Genomic DNA, 17,683 nt, shown 5'->3' with positions numbered 1-17,683 from the left:
ATGATAATGAGAACACAACATACCAAAATCTCTGGGACACAATGAAGGCAGTTCTAAGAGGTAAATTTATAGCCTTAAGTGCCTATATTAAGAATTTAGAAAGGTCGCAAGTAAACGACCTAATGCTTCACCTTAAAGCCTTGGAAAAAGAAGAACAAGGCAAACCAAAAAGTAGTAGATGGGAAGAAATAATAAAGATTAGGGCAGAAATTAATGAAATAGAAACAAAAAGAACAATCCAAAGAATTAATGAAACAAAGAGTTGGTTCTTTGAAAGGATAAACAAGATTGATAAACCCTTAGCAAATCTGACCAAAAGAAAGAGAGAAGAGACACAAATTAATAAAATCAGAGATGAACAAGGTAACATCACAACAGATTCCAGAGAAATTCAAAAAATCATAGGGACATACTATAAAAGCATATACTCCACAAAGTATGAAAATCTGAAAGAAATGGATGATTTCCTTGATCTATATGACCTACCTAAATTAAATCAAAATGAGATTAATCACTTAAATAGACCTATAACAAACATGGAGATCCGAGCAGTTATCAATAATCTCCCAACTAAAAAAAGCCCAGGCCCGGATGGATTCACTGCTGAATTTTACCAGACTTTTAAGGAAGAGCTAACACCATTGCTTCTTAAGCTTTTCCAGGAAATAGAAAAAGAAGGAATCTACCAAACTCCTTCTATGAGGCCAGCATCACCCTGATACCAAAACCAGGCAAAGATAGAACAAAAAAAGAAAATTACAGACCAATCTCCCTCATGAACATAGATGCAAAAATTCTCAACAAAATATTGGCAAACAGAATACAAGAGTATATCAAAAAGATCATTCACCCTGACCAAGTAGTCTTTATCCCAGAGATGCAGGGATGGTTCAACATACGCAAATCTATAAATACATTACATAAACGGGTTGAAGGACAAAAATCACATGATCATCTCATTAGATGCAGAGAAAGCATTTGACAAAATCCAACATCCCTTCATGATAAAAGTCCTACAGAGACTGGGAATAGAAGGAACATATCTCAATATAATAAAGGCTATTTATGACAAGCCTACAGCCAACATATTACTAAATGGGGAAAAACTGGAGCTTTTCCACTAAAATCAGGAACAAGACAAGGGTGTCCACTGTCCCCACTTCTATTTAATATAGTTTTGGAAGTCTTGGCCATAGCAATAAGGCAAGAGACACACATAAAAGGGATACAAATTGGAAAGGAAGAAATCAAGTTATCATTATTTGCAGATGACATGATTCTATACATAAAGGACCCTAAAGACTCTACTAGCAAGCTGTTAGAGCTGATCAAAACCTACAGCAATGTAGCAGGATACAAAATAAATACACAGAAATCAGTAGCCTTCATATATGCTAACAACAAACACACAGAGGATGAAATCAGAGAATCACTCCCATTCACAATTGCATCAAAAAAAATAAAATACCTTGGAATAAACCTAACCAAGGAAGTAAAGAATCTATACAATGAGAACTTTAAAACACTCAAGCGAGAAATTGCAGAAGACACTAGAAAGTGGAGAAACATCCCTTGTTCCTGGATTGGAAGAATCAATATCGTGAAAATGGCAATCTTACCTAAAGCAATCTACACATTTAATGCAATCCCTATCAAAATTCCAAAGGCTTTCTTCATGGAAATAGAAAAAACAATCCAAAAATTCATTTGGAATCACAAAAAACCTCGAATATCTAAAATAATACTGAGCAACAAAAAAGAGGCTGGTGGTATCACCATACCTGATTTTAACCTATACTACAGTGCCATAGTAACAAAAACAGCATGGTACTGGCACAAAAACAGACATGTAGATCAGTGGAACAGAATAGAGGACCCAGATGTAAGCCCAAGTAGCTATAGCCACCTGATATTCGATAAAAATGCCAAAAATACTCATTGGAGAAGAGACAGCTTCTTCAGCAAATGGTGTTTTGAAAACTGGATAAATATCTGCAGAAGGATGAAAATAGATTCTTCTCTCTCACCATGCACAAGAATTAAGTCCAAATGGATTAAAGACCTTAACATCAGACTGGAAACTTTGAAACTGCTAGAGGAAAAAGTAGGGGAAACCCTTCAACATATTGGTCTGGGCAAAGACTTTCTGAATACAACCCCAATTGCTCAGGCAATAAAACCACAGATTAACCACTGGGACCTAATGAAATTACAAAGATTTTGCACCGCAAAGGACACAGTGAAAAAAGCAAAGAGGCAACCTACAGAATGGGAAAAAATCTTCGCCAGCTATATATCTGATAGAGGATTAATATCTAGGATATACAAAGAACTCAAAAAGTTAAATAATAAGGAATCAAACAAGCCAATCAAAAAATGGGCTATGGAGCTAAATAGAGAGTTCTCAAAGGAAGAAATACGAATGGCATATAAGCATCTAAAAAAATGTTCTACGTCACTAGTCATCAGGGAAATGCAGATTAATACTACATTGAGATTCCATCTCACTCCTGTCAGATTGGCCACCATCATGAAAACAAATGATCATAAATGTTGACGGGGATGTGGAAAAAAAGGAACCCTTCTGCACTGCTGGTGGGAATGCAATCTGGTCCAGCCATTGTGGAAAACAGTGTGGAGGTTCCTAAAGCAGCTAGAGATTGATCTACCATATGACCCAGCTATAGCGCTCCTAGGCATATATCCAAAGGACTCATCTCATTTCCTTAGAAGTACATGCTCAACCATGTTTATTGCTGCTCAATTTATAATAGCTGGGAAATGGAACCAGCCTAGATGTCCCTCAACAGATGAGTGGATAATGAAGATGTGGTACATTTATACAATGGAGTTCTACTCAGCGGTAAAGAAAAATGAAGTTATGAAATTTGCAGAAAAATGGATGGACCTGGAAAGTATTATACTAAGTGAGGTAACCCAGGCCCAGAAAGCCAAGCGCCACATGTTCTCTCTCATATGTGGATCCTAGCTACAGATGACTGGGCTTCTGCGTGAGAATGAAAATACTTAGTAGCAGAGGCCAGTAAGTTGAAAAGGAGACATAAAGGGTGGAGAAAGGAAGGGAGGAGGATACTTAATAGGTTGATATTGTATATATGTAATTACAATGATTGTAATGGGGAGGTAATATGATGGAGAATGGAATTTCAAACGGGAAAGTGTGGGGGTGGGGAAGGAGGGAATTACCATGGGATATATTTTATAATCATGGAAAATGTTAATAAAAATTAAAAAAAAAACTGGGGACTTTTAAAGTTGGATGAATGCATTGCATTTTACATGTATGGCTATCAGTTTGTGGGGCGAGCGGCAGAATGTGGTGATTTGATTCAGGTGTCCCCCATAAACTTAGGTGTTCTGAATGCCAAGTTTCCAGCTGATGGAGATTTGGGAATTAATACTTCCTGGAGGCAGTGTATTATTGAGAGCGGGCTTATGGGAGTTATAGCCAGCTTTCCCATACCAGTGTTGGGCACATGCTGCTGTCCCTGTTGTCCACCTTATGTGGGCCAGGGAGTGATGTCCACCCTCTGCTCATGCTGTCGTTTTCCCTGCCACCATGGAGCTTCCCCCTCAAGCCTGTAAGCCAAAATAAACCTCTTTTTCCCACAAGCTGCTCTTGGTTGGGTGATTTCTACCAGCAATGTGAACCTGACTACAACAAGAATCAAAAGCTCAAGGTCTGCTTATGTGGGGAGTTCAAGCATGGGCAACTTAGTGAGACCGTGACTCAAAATAATAAACAAAAAAGAAATTTTTTACAGGCTTGGGGTATAATTCAATGATATGGTACTGGCCTAGTTGTGCAAAGCTCTAGATTCTATGCCCACTGCAGGGAAAATCAAAAAGGAAATAAAGAGTATTAATAGCACTTTGGGAGGAGGAAAAATTGGTTGTGGAGAATTCCAGTGGGTACTGCAAACAGACGGCATGTACACACTTCGACACATCCTTCTGCTGTTGTTTCAGATCAGATGGAGGGGTTTTGAGGAGCCAGACCACAACAGTTAACAAACAAAAGGAAGGAAGACAACCTACCCATACTCAGAGGAGGCGGGGATATGAGGGAAAAGTGGAAAACTACTAAGCAGAATCCAATCAGTAACCCAGAGTTTTGTTTGTTTTTGGAAACAGGGTCTTATGTAGCCCAGACTGACCTCAAATTTGACATGTCACTGAGTTTGGACTTGAGCTCCTGACCCTCCTGTTTCTCCCTCCTAAGTGCTGGGATTACTTAGTAAGCCAGGGTTTAGGACATTTGGATCCCATACTCTCTCAGCATCCCTTTTGGTTGATTCTTCAGCATAGGCTCCTGTTGTGTGGAGAGGGGCTGTCTGGTTGGTTGGTTGGTTCTTGTTTTCTTTTGAGACAAATTTTCACCATGTAGCCCAGGCTGGCCTTGAACTCAATCCTTCTCCCTTAGCTTCTTAGGCACTGGTGTTATAAGCGTGTGGTGCTATGCTTAAGTCCTTTCCTATCCTTTAAGACCCTTGCTCCTCCTCTTCTTATACTGTTTTTATTTTAAATATTTTATTTATTTATTTGTAAGCAGAGAAAGAGAGAGAAGGAAATGGGTGTACTAGAACCTCTTGTCACCACAAACAAACTCCAGATGCATGAATCACTAGGTGCATCTGGCTATACCTGGGGACTAGGGAATTCAGCCCTGGCTGTCAGGCTTTGCAAACAAGAGCCTGCAACTGCTGAGCCATCTCTCTGGCCCTTTCTTGCCCTGATTTAACATACCTGCGGTCTCACTCCCAAGAGGGGAGAGGAGAGAGGACATCAGGCTTCTGTCGCTGAGCACAACTGAAGCAGGACTTAGCCCAGAGGAAGCAAGCTAACTGGCAGGATTTCAGGTAGCAGCTATGGCCTCCAGGGAAGATGCTAACACCCAGGCCTCCAGTGCACCCCTGAAAGCTGAAAATGGGCTCCCCACCAGACACACTCTTTAGGATCCATCTACTCCACCCTCGGCTCAATAATAGTGGGTTAACAGAGAGAGGTGACAGAGAAGTGAAGATGCCCTGGACCTCTGGCAGCTCGCCGTCCAGTGTCCATTCGTTCCTGCCTCTGACCACCTTCTTCCTGACTTCTGGCCCCCGAGACCCTCCTGTGGAGAGAACTGTTAAAGTGAGCTGGCCCATCCCTGGAAACTCAGTGTACCAGAACGGTCCTTCAAAAACATAAAATTCATGACGAGAGTTTTATACAGGAGAAAGGAGAGGCTATGTTACAGAACCCTCCCCATTGCCCCAAAGCTCTTAAATCAAAGAACCACCAAACTATAACAAGTTCTGGCACAAGTCTGTGAGGCTCAGCTCTTTGCCAGATGCCCCAAATAGTCAAGCACCACCCCAGTGTCTAGAGAGGAAGAAGTCTAAACATAGCAGGGCCCAGTTTTGTTTTAATATTTTATTTTTATTTATTTGACAGACAAAGAAGGAGAGAGAGAGAGAGAATGGGCACACCACAGCTTCCAGCCACTGCAAACAAACCCCAGATGTGTGCGCCCCCTTGTGCATCTGGCTAACATGGGACCTGGGGAACCGAGCCTTGAACCGGGGTCCTTAGGCTTCACAGGCAAGCACTTAACAGCTAAGCCATCTCTCCAGCCCTCCCCTCATCTTTTAAAGCACAGTGAGTCACAGGAGCTGGCTTTGCCTGTCATAAGCCGTGTCTCTCATGTTTGTGTATAAACAGTCATTGTATTCTCTTGTTTGTAGATGGGTTGGGTGTTGTAGTTTGAGGAAAAACAACATTGACAAAAATATCCCCTCTCTAAAGATGCCCCCAGTCTTACACAGTAACAAATCTACTACTTAAAACCTTTCCCAGAGCATTGACGGTCACAGAGTATTGGATGAGGCTATAATAGCATTACATTAAGTGATACCAGTATATCTCAGTCATTAAAAACCAGGATGTAAGCCAGGCGAGGTTGATACATATGATCAGGGCATTCAAGAGGCTGAGGTGGTGGTATAGGCCTTGGGGCAAAAGCAGGCAAATTCTGGGAAAAATTGACTATTAGAAGAAAAAAAAAAAGTATGAAATGAGTCTCTCCTTTTTTGTTGTTTTCTTGTTGCTATTTGTTTTTTAACTTTTCATTGACAATGTTCATACATGTAATGTATTTTGAGCATACTCCCAGCCCATTACTTTCTTTTGTCCCCTCTTCCCTCCGCTGGACCCCTTCTTCTTTCAGAGGAGTCCTGCTTCCAATTTGATGACTTTCTCTTCTTTTCAACACCCATGACAACATATTGATGGGTCGTTGCTTTTTGCCTGTGGGAAAACTACAGTCAGTGTTCTAACTGGCAACTTAATGTGACAGGAAACCGCAGTGTTTGTGCCCGCAGAACTGGGACACAGGCTGAGGCAGCTGTCACTGCTGGAAGGTCGAGGAGAATTAAGGAAAAGAGAAACAGGAAGTACCCGCATTTTTGCCTGACCCCCTCATCATCCCATGTTCCCAGGATGGATTGTAAACAGCCCAAGGAGAAGAAAACACAGAAAGCCCAGACTTTAATCCCAGCACTGGGGAGACAGAGGTAGGAGGATCATAGTGAGTTCCAGGCCACCCTGAGACTATACTACATTGCCCCAAAGCTCTTAAATCAAAGAACCACCAAACTATAACAAATTCTGGCACAAGTCTGTCAGGCTTAGCTCTTTGCCAGATGCCCCAAATAGTCAAGCACCACCCCAGTGTCTACAGAGGAATTCCAGGATGAGTCTATAATACAGACTGAATTCCAGGTCAGCCTGAGCTACAAGTGAAACCCTACTTCGGAAAACTAAAAGAAAAAAAAAAGAAAGAGAGAGAGAGAGGGAGGGAGGGAGGGAGGGAGGAGGAAGGAAGGAAGAAAGGAGACTGGAGAGATGGCTCAGCTGTTAAAGCACTTGCCTACAAAGCCTAATGATTACCCAGGTTTGAGTCCCCAGTACCCATGTAAAGCCAGATGAACAAAGTGGTGCATGTATCTGGAGTTCATTTGCAGTGGCTGGAGTCCCTGGTGCACCCATCCTCCCTCTCTCTCTCTTTATTTCTCTCTCTGTCTTTCTCTCTCTCTCTCTCTTTTTTGTTGCAAATAAATATATTTTTTTTAATTAAAAAATAACAGGTGCTGGAGAAATCGCTTAGTGGTTAAGGTACTTTCCTGCAAAGCCAGAGGACCAAGGTTCAATTCCCCAGGACACACATAAGCCAGATGCACAAGGTGCCACATGTGTCTGGAGTTCATTTGCAGTAGCTAAAGGCCTTGTCACACCCCTTCTCATTTCCTCTTTCTCTCTCTCTCTCTCTCTCTCTCTCTCTTAAATAAATAAATAATAAAATATTTAAAAATTTAAAAAACAAAAAAATTGAGATTTCACTTAAAAAAAACAGGTTACACTCTAAATCCTAGCAATTTCTAAAACCAAGACTCAAACCTCTATGAAAGAACATATAGAATATGGTCTCCATAGCATGTCATGTATAATAGCATAAGATTTCTTCACATACTAAAAAACAGGAGAGGGCTGAAGAGACGGCTCAATGGTTAAGGCATTAGCCTACAAAGCTTAAAGACAGAGGTTTGATTCCCCACTCTGCACACAAAGCCAGATGCACAAAGTGGCACATGTGTTGGGGAGTTTGTTGTGGCAAGAGGCCCTGGTGTACCCATATTCTCTTTCTCTCTTTCTCTTTCTTCCTCTCTCTCTCCCTCCCTGTCTCAGCAAATCATATTAAATAAAATAAAATCATGCCTAGGCAAAGTATAAGGAGAAAAACACATTCCATGCAGAAAGAAATCCAGTATTCACAGCACTATTGTTAAGGAGGCTGTCTTTTTTTCCCAATGTATGTTTTATTTATTTTTTTTTTGGGGGGGGGGGTTCAAGGTAGAGTCTTACCCTAGCTCAGGCTAACCTGGAATTCACTCTGTAGTCTCAGGGTGGCCTTGAACTCACGGCAATCCTCCTACCTCTGCCTCCCGAGTGCTGGGATTGAAGACGTGCTCTGCCACGCCCAGCTATTTTTATTTTTATTTATGGAAATGTGTATCTGTGTGTGCATGATCGTGCAGGTTTGTGTCCCTTTTGTTTATTTCTCTTGCCTAATGGCTGTAACTAAAGCTCTAAGCACGATATTGAATAAAAGTAGAGGGAGTGGGGTGTCCTTGTCTCTTTACAGATTTTGGAGGGAATGCTCTCATGTTTCCCTACTTAATGGAATGTTGTCTATAGCTTGTTCTGTGTAGCCTTATGTTGAGGCATGGTCCTTCTCTTTTGAAAAGTCATGTTTTTATTTTTATTCATGAGGCATGTTCTGTTCCAAGTCTCTTCAGGCATTTGATCATGACAGGATGGTGAACTTTACCAAAGGCCTTTTCTTCATCAACTGAGATGGTCATGTGGTTTCTATTTCTAAGTCTACATACACACAGAAGTGCATTTATTGATTTGGCTATGTTGAACTCACCACACATTCCTAGAAGGAAGCCTGTTTGGTCATGGTAGATTAGCTTTTTAATATATTTTTGAAGTCAAGTTGCAAGAATTTGAGAATTGTGTTTGTGTTCATCAGGGGAATGGGTTCATAGTTCTTCATTTGGTTGTGTCCCTTATCCAGTTTGGTATCAGAGTGAGGCTGGCTTCATGGAATGAGCTCCACAGTGTTCCTTCCCTTCTGCTTTATGGGACACTGTGAGGATTGTCAACGTTACCATTTCTTCCAAGATTTGGTCATATTCAGCAGCGAATCCACCCTGCCCTGGGATTTTCCCTTTGGGGAGACTCTTCCTTACTATTCACTCTCATTGACAGTTATGGATCTGTTTACATATACTTGACTTAATTGCTTTGGATCAGACCTGTCTAGGAATTTAGCCATTTCTTCTAGAAGCTATCCATTTTTTTCCAGTTTTTTAGAATATGTTTTCAAACCCATTATGATTCTATTTCAGTGGAACCTATAATATCCTCCTCTTTTTCATCTCGGATTTTATTAATTGGGGTCTTCTCCATCTTTCTTTTGGTTAGTTTAGCAAGAGTTTGTCAACTTTATTTATTTTCGGAAACTATTCTGTATTATATGTTCTGCAAATGTTCTCCTGTATTATGCCACATGCGTTTTGGCTTTATTTTGTGTGCATACATGTGTGTATGTGTGTGTGTGTGTGTGTGTGTGTGTGTGTGTGTGTGTGTGTGTATCATGTGCATTTGTGTGTGTGCATGTGTACACATGTGCCATGGTGTATATGTGGAGGTCAGAAGGTAACTTTTGGGTGATAGCCCTCACTTTCCACTTCATTTTAAGCCAGGTTCTTCCCCATCCTCCTTCTCTTCCTCCTTCTTCCTCCTCCTCCTTCTCTTCCTCTTCTGCTTTTCTTTCTCCCTTCTCTTCTTCCTTGTTGTTCAATGTTGCTCTGGTCTGTGAGTTTCCAGGACTTTCTTCTGGTTCTGCTCCCATCTCACCATCAGCACGCTGGCATTATATAGACCTTGCACCCTGTGATATGAACTGAAGTGCCCAGGCCTGAGCAACAACTGCTTTATCCACTGAGCCATTTCCCTACTCCTGTTTGATCTTTTATTGGTTTTCTTCATGAAAAAAAACTTTAAGATTTTAAATAATTGAATTTAAGATACTTAAGAAGCCAAATTTATCAAAATTAAATTTATTTTTCTGGACTTCTTCCACTTTGTGTTGTATTTTTATTCACTTCCTCATTCATTTTAGCTTCTTGAGATAAGGTCTCAGTATAAAGACCAGGCTTGCCTCCAACTTGCAATCCTCCTGCCTTAGACTCCAGAGTCTTGGGATTACAAGTATGTACCGCCATGCCTGGTTTCTTTCTTGTTTCCTTAATGGCAGTCATTCTGATTCTGGTGAGATGGAATCTCAAAGTAGTATTAATTTTCATTTTTCCTGATAGCTAAATGTATTGAACATTTCCCATGTGTTTACTGTTTATTGACTATGCCTCTTAACTTCAAAACTATCTATTGAAACTAGGCATGATGGATCATGTCTATAATCGTAGCACTGAAGAAACTGAGGCCAACCTGGGCTGTAATATGAGACTCTGTCTCAAAAAGATAGAGAGAACCAGTCATGGTGGCACATGCCTTTAATCCCAGCACTCAGGAGGCAGAGGCAAGAGGTTTGCCCTGAGTTCAAGGCCACTCTGAGACTACATAGTGAGTTCCAGCGTGGGCTAGAGTGAGACCCTACCCAGAAAAAAAAAAAAAAGAATGAAAGAAAAGGCTAGGGTTTAGGCTCAGTGGTAGAGCACTTGCCTAGGGTGCTCAAGACTCATGCTCAGTCCCCAGCACCACAAAAGCAAAAATAAAATTTAAAAAATGGAAAATTCTGAAACAGCTATAATTAATAATAAAAACATGTCTGCATTTTACAGAAGATACAGTATCTAATTGGCTTGCCATATGATTCTAAAGTGCTTGAAGTCATAATGAACTCTCACAGCATCTATTTTCCACTGCCTAACTCTTGAACTCATATTGTTTCTTCATTAAAACATGAATCTATTTGTATTTCACACAGGCAGGACCCAAATACAAAGATTGCTCTGGTCTGGAAAAATGGCTCAGAAGTTAAAGGCACTTGCTTGCAAAGCCTGCCAGCCAGGATTCAATTCCTCAGTACCCACACAAAGCCACCAGCAGGGCAGACTCATTTGCAGCAGTTAATCTCCAAATATGTACCTTGGCATGTGTACACACCATACACATATACACATAAATAATTTTTTAAATATTTTATTTATTTGAGAGAGGGAGGGAGAGAGAAAGGAAGAGGCAGATAGAGAAAACAGGCACTCCAGATCCTTCAGCCACTACAAATAAACTCCGGTCGCATGTGCCACCTTGGGTACCCACCTTATTTGGGTGCTAGGGAATCAAATCTGGGTCGTTAGGCTTCACAGGCAAGTGCCTTAACTGCTAAGCCATCTTTCCAGCCCTGTAAATATTTTTTAGATACATCATTCTGCCAGGCGTCATAGTGCATGCCTTTAATCTCAGCACTCAGAAGACAGAAGTAGGAGGATCACCATGAGTTCAAGGCCACCCTGAGACTAAGTAGTGAATTCTGAGTCAGCCTGGGCTAGAATGAGACTCTACCTCAAACAAACAAATACATATGTTTCTACATCATTCTACATAGAAAATAAGATGTTTAGCTATTGGGCATGGTAGTGCATGCCTTTAATCCCGGCACTCAGGAGGCTGAGATGGAAGGGTGGCTGTGAGTTAGAAGCCAGCCTGAGACTACATAGTAAATTCCAGGTCAGTCTGGGCTAGAGCGAGATCCTACCGCAAAAAGAAAGGGTTGGGGGTGGGGGGCGTGGTGGCACACTCCTTTAATCCCAGCACTTGGGAGGCAGAGGTCACAGGATCGCCATGAGTTCAAGGCCAGGTTCTCCTGGGTAGAGTGAAACTCCTACCTCACAAAACCAACAACAACAAAAAAATAAATAAATAAATAAATAAACAGAAAAAAAAATTTAAAAAAATGGATGTTTCGTTCCTCAAGTTCTCCTTGTGCTAGTGACAAAGCTTGACTTGGCTTCTGATCTGCCTGGTGCCAGAGACGGTGCCTTGGCCTTTCCTCTGTGACCAGTAAGGTGAAGGGGAAAATGACACGGAAAGCTGAAAATAACCAGGCTTTCCAGAGAAGAGGAAGCGGAGAAAAGGCATGGGAGGAACATTCATATTGGGAACTAGCAAGAGGACATGGCCCACGTACCATGAGGTAAAAACCCTCAGCTGTGTGTCCTTGACCCCTAACCTAAGTGTGCTGTGAGCGGGGATCCCATGGCCTGCGCTCAGGTCCCCACGTTCTGGATCAGGAAAGCCCTTCTCTCAGAAGCCTCTACTGGGGCAGAAACCTGGCTTCCTGGCCACCCAAGTCTGGCCCTGGCCCTGGAGCCAGCACGAGGGAACACTCCCTCGTCCAGCTGTGGCAGGCCCGCAGTCAGGGGGTGCTAAGCAATGAGAACCCCACATCCGCCAGTGACCCCGAGCCCTGTGCCTCAGGATCCCCCGGCTCCTCTGCATCCTTGCCGCTGCAGTCCATCTTTCTGCTCCTACCGTTTGCACCTTCCGCTCCTCTGACCGGGCCAGCCCGAGCCTCACCTTCACCAGATGAAACCTGATGACCAGGGCCTGGCTCGGAGGGGGCCCAGAACTCTCCAGAAACAATCTTGCTTTCACGGTCCAACCATTCTTTTTTTTTTTTAATTTTTTTTTTGTTCATTTTTTTATTTATTTATTTGAGAGCGACAGACACAGAGAGAAAGACAGATAGAGGGAGGGAGAGAGAATGGGCACGCCAGGGCTTCCAGCCTCTGCAAACGAACTCCAGATGCGTGCGCCCCCCTTGTGCATCTGGCTAACGTGGGACCTGGGGAACTGAGCCTCGAACCGGGGTCCTTAGGCTTCACAGGCATGCACTTAACCGCTAAGCCATCTCTGCAGCCCTCCAACCATTCTTTATTTTCCCCTGGGCACCCACACAGGGTCACACATCGTACCCCTGAGCAGGTAGCTTGCGACGCAGTCTTGCAGATCATATAACTCACCGTGGGCTGTAATGTGCGTTCCCGCCTGTTTCCTCAGCGGCAAGATGCACGCACCCATGTCTCATCCAGAAAGCAACTTCCCAGGGAGAGCTGAGACCAAGGCACTTAAAAATAAAGGGGGGACTTGCTTTGGGAAAACAGGAATACAGATACTCTCGTATTTATGATGGGGTCACATCCGGATAAGCCCATTGTGAGTTGAAAATATCTTAAGTTGAAAATGCAGCTAACACCTCTAATCTACTGATCCACAGTTTCAGAATGCAACACATGGGGGGGGGGGGGAGGCCAGTTGTCCACTAATGTGATCCTGTGACCAAAGAGATCCCCTGTGGTGGTTTGACTCAGGTGTCCCCCCATAAACTTAGGTGTTCTGAATGCTAGGTTCCCATCTGATGGAGATTTGGGAACTAACACCTCCTGGAGGCAGTGTATTGTTGGGGGTGGGCTTATGGGTGTTATAGACAGTTTCCCCATGCCAGTGTTTGGCACACCCTCCTGTTGCTGTGGTCCACCTTATGTTGGCCGGGGAGTGATTGATGTCCACCCTCTGCTCATGCCATCATTTTCCCTGCCATCACAGAGCTTCTCCTCAAGTCTATAAGCCAAAAGAAGCCTCTTTTTCCCACAAGCTGCTCTTAGTCGGGGGATTTCTACCAGCAATGCGAACCTGACTGCAGCACCCCTGCCCGGCATCATGAGAGAGGCTCGTACTGCAGAAGAAGATAAAATTCAAATAAGAAGTAAGTATAGTTTCTCCTGAACGCCTATCTCCCTCACAAAGTTGAAAAGATCACACACACAAAAATAATCCTAAATACGATAGTCTGAACTATATCCCTCACATTTGTGTGTAAATCCATAAAACCTTTAAGACATTTTACCAAAACTATCAGTACATGACATTTCTAGAAAATGTCTAGTTTGTTTTTTTTTTTCCTTTTCTTTTTTTTCCTTTTTCTCTTTTTCAACGTAGGGTCTCTTGCTGGCCCAGGCTAACCTGGAAGTTATTATGTAGTCTCAGGCTGGCCTCAAACTCACAGCAGTCTTCCTACCTTGGCCTCCCAACTGCTGGGATTAAAGGCACTCACCAGCACGCAGGGTTTACGTCTAGTTTTCCCAGGAAAGTCCTAGTTCGTAACAAAGACAGTTTAGCATTGGTCCCAGACAAAAGCATTACAATTTAGACAATAAATAATCCAGTTGCCATACTTATAAAGCTCAAACAGGCCTGCCCAGGGGTTTAGGGCTTTTCCTCTGGGGAGCTGTCCCGGGCAGGCACTAGCTTCCTCCTCCTTTGTCCTTCTGTCCTTCCTGAAGCCTAACAATATCCTGAATTCTTGAGAGAAGTGCTACCTTAATCTCAAACTGCTAAATAACAACCTTTTCCATTTTACAGAGCCTAGAACATCGTGTTTGTTGACACAAAGCATGTAAACTGGTAAGGTTTGTCCGCCAGAGGAGTGGCATGTGCAATGGCTTCACCTACCCTTCCGTGGTGCCCATGTACCGATGCCTAAGTGGGTCACCTAAGGAACTGTGGAGGCCTTTCGAGTGGACCTTGGAGTGTCCCCAGTCTAGCCTACAAATAAGCATGCAAGGTGCTTTTGCAAACCCCCAGGGCACAGTGGCCTCAGGATTCACACTGGCCAAATCATCAGGGACATCTATACCAAGCTGAATGAAGAATGTGTGTTGGAGGCCTTGGCAGGATGAAATCCAAGTCCCAGGTCAAGAAATCGAAACCCGAAAGAAGCAGGGCTTTACCGACTTCACTGGCGGTGTATCAGAGGGCATGGTGGTTGAGAAGCCACTCGTTCCACGTGGCTGTGAGGGTCAAATAAGTCCCCAGCGTGACCCTGTGGACAAGGTGTAAGCCCTGTTCTTGTGAGGGCTTCCCCTTTTCTATCCCCTCCTTCATCATGCTTGCCAATAAATCCTGCATCCTGTCAAGAAGGAAGGGAGCAAGGGAGAGAGGAAACAAAGAGAGAGAGAGAGAGAGAGAGAAAGGGAAGGAAGATAGGAAGTAAAGAGGGAGGGAGGGAGGGAGAGAAGAAGCAAAGAGAGACAGAGAAAGGGAAGGAAGAAGGAAGGAAGGAAAGAGGGAGGGAGGAAAGACAAGAAGAAAGGAAGAAAGGAAAGAAGTAAGGAAGGGAAGAAGAAGAAGAGAGGAAAATCACTACAGGAAGTCCCAAGGGGTGGAGGTCCACTGCAGGGTTCCAAATAAGAAAAGAAAGAGGGCTGGAGAGATGGCTTAGCGGTTAAACGCTTGCCTGTGAAGCCTAAGGACCCCGGTTCGAGGCTCGGTTCCCCAGGTCCCACGTTAGCCAGATGCACAAGGGGGCGCACGCGTCTGGAGTTCGTTTGCAGAGGCTGGAAGCCCTGGCGCGCCCATTCTCTCTCTCTCCCTCTATCTGTCTTTCTCTCTGTGTCTGTCGCTCTCAAATAAATAAAAATTAACAAAAAAAAGAAAAGAAAGAAAGGAAGTCTTAAGAAGAAAAAACAGAGACACACACTTGGGTGGCAAAGACCCCACTCATCCCAGCCTCCTTGTTCTGTTCCTCCTTTCCTTGCTATAAAATCTCTGCTCACCCCTACGCTCCTCCAGAAAGACCACTGAGGGTGTCAGCCCTTCCATCTCTTCAGTATTGAATGAATCTAGATTAAGTCAATCAATCAGTAAATCTGATTTTTTGAATAAATCTGGTTTCTTCCCACTAACTCTTGGTCTGCCAGCATTGGCCTTCATGAAGCAACCAGCATGAATTTTAATCCAGCAACTGAGAGACTAGGAGAGGGAGCATCAATCAGCTTTCTGTCCAGTTATGCAGACATAAAAACATTAATCAAGCAGTTGCCATGCCTATGCACTATGCATGTGTATAGACAGACACCTGTGTTTCTCCGTGCACTGGAAACCCAGCCTGAGCTGTAGGAACATCAGATCCAAATTCACCTGCTTGGCTTCTCTGCTAAACTACTTTATTATGAATTCTTGTGGTAGGGCCTGGGAAGATGGCTCAGTGGATCACAAGCTCACCACTCAAGCTTGAGCACCCATGTTCCATCCATCAGGCCACACACATAAAAGCCAGAAGCTTGATGGCCAGCGTTTAATTCCGCAGTACCCACATAAAGTCAGATGCACAGAATGGTGCATGCATCTGGAGTTCAGTTGCAGTTGCAACAGGCCCTGGTGTCTCTCTCTCTCTCTTCTTGCAAACAAATAATGAAGACATTTTTTAAAATTTAATTTAATTTAATTCATTTGAGAGACAGAAAGAGGCAGAGAGAGAGAATGGGCACGTCAGGTCCTCCAGCCACTGCAAATGAACTTCAGATGCCTGCGCCCCCATGTGCATCTGGCTTACATGGGTCCTGGAAAATCAAATTGGGATCCTTTGGCCCTCGGCTGCTAACCCATCTATCCAGCCCTAACAAAGACAATTTTAAAAAAATAGCAAAGTGTTATTAAAAGAAATGCTGCTTCAAATGAGCTGTCCTCCACTCACACTGTGGCACGTGTGCATCCACACATAAACACACAAATAAAAAATAAATTTCAGGGCTGGAGAGATGGCTTAGCAGTTAACTGCTTGCTTGTGAAGCCTAAGGACCCTGGCTCAAGGCTCGATTCCCCAGGACCCACGTTAGCCAGATGCACAAGGGGGCACATGCATCTGGAGTTCATTTGCAGTGGCTGGAGGCCCTGGCACACCCATTCTCTCTCTCTCCCTCCCTCTTTCTCTGTCAAATAAATAAATAAATAAAATATTTCAAAAAAAAAAAAAACCCTGTCTTTATAAAAAAAAAAAAAAAAAAAGCCAGGTGTGGTAGTACACGCCTTTAATCCCAGCACTCAGGAGGCAGAGGTAGGAGGATCACTGTGAGTTCGACGCCACCCTAAGAATACAGAGTGAGAGCCGGGCGTGGTGGCGCATGCCTTTAATCCCAGCACTCAGGAGGCAGAGGTAGGAGGATCGCCAAGAGTTCGAGGCCACCCTGAGATTACATAGTAAATTACAGGTCAGCCTGAGCTAGAGTGAGACCCTACCTCAAAAAAAAAAAAAAAAAAAAAAAGTGATCAGTGGGTAGAAAGGTAAGAGGGAGATAGAACGAAAAAGCGTGGGGGGAGGAGAGAGAGGAGTGGGGGGATTTGATTTATATATGTAGCTGTAAGGACTCAGGGTGCAGAGCAACCTACTCCGTCACAGTGAGGTGATCCACCATCCACCCACCGAGTTACCCTCGGTCCCCCTGCAACCACTACGTTTACATCCAACGTCTGCTTCTGAAGCGAACACCACAGAAGTCCCCAAAATCACCTCTTCTTGGTGCTCAAGTTTGGCGAAAGACTACGCCTCAAAGACAGATGAAGAAAACGAGGTGCAAAGAGAAGCGCGTTGGCCGAGCCACACCATCACTGAGGAGCGCTCTGTCCTGGCTCCTGCAAGCTTACCTGGGGGAACAGCGCTCCCCCTCTCTCTGGAGACACTAAATGACCCCCACTGCAGGCTCTTGGTAGCAGAACATTGTCATCCTGCCACATTGATTGGGCAGGGTTTTTTTTTTTTTTTTTGGTTTTGGTTTTTAATTTTTTGTGTATTTTTATTTATTTATTTGAGAGTGACAGAGAGAGAGAAAGAGGCAGTTAGAGAGAGAGAATGGGCGCACCAGGGCATCCAGCCTCTGCAAAGGAACTCCAGATGCGTGCGCCCTCTTGTGCATCTGGCTAATGTGGGTCCTGGGGAATCGAGCCTTAAACCAGGGTCCTTAGGCTTCACAGGCAAGTGCTTAACTGCTAAGCTATCTCTCCTGCCCTAATTCAGCAGGTTTCAAATGGTGAGAGCCTTCGTCTTACATCCATTTAACAAACTGTGAGGTTGCACTCGTGCATCTGACTTTATGTGGGTACTGGGGAATTGAACCCAGGCCATCAGGTTTTGCAAGCACGCATCTTTGACCACCGAGCCATTCTCTCCAGACATGACCACTGTACTTTTAAAGCTGTTTTTCTGAGGAAGCAGGTTCTGGTCATGAAAGTGAATCAGCTACTAAACTAGTCTTTT

The sequence above is a fragment of the Jaculus jaculus genome, chromosome 2 (genome assembly GCF_020740685.1).
Source record: "Jaculus jaculus isolate mJacJac1 chromosome 2, mJacJac1.mat.Y.cur, whole genome shotgun sequence".
In the NCBI taxonomy this organism is placed as follows: Eukaryota; Metazoa; Chordata; class Mammalia; order Rodentia; family Dipodidae; genus Jaculus; species Jaculus jaculus.
The sequence above is the reverse complement of the archived record's forward strand: the minus strand, read 5'-3'. Positions refer to the sequence as shown.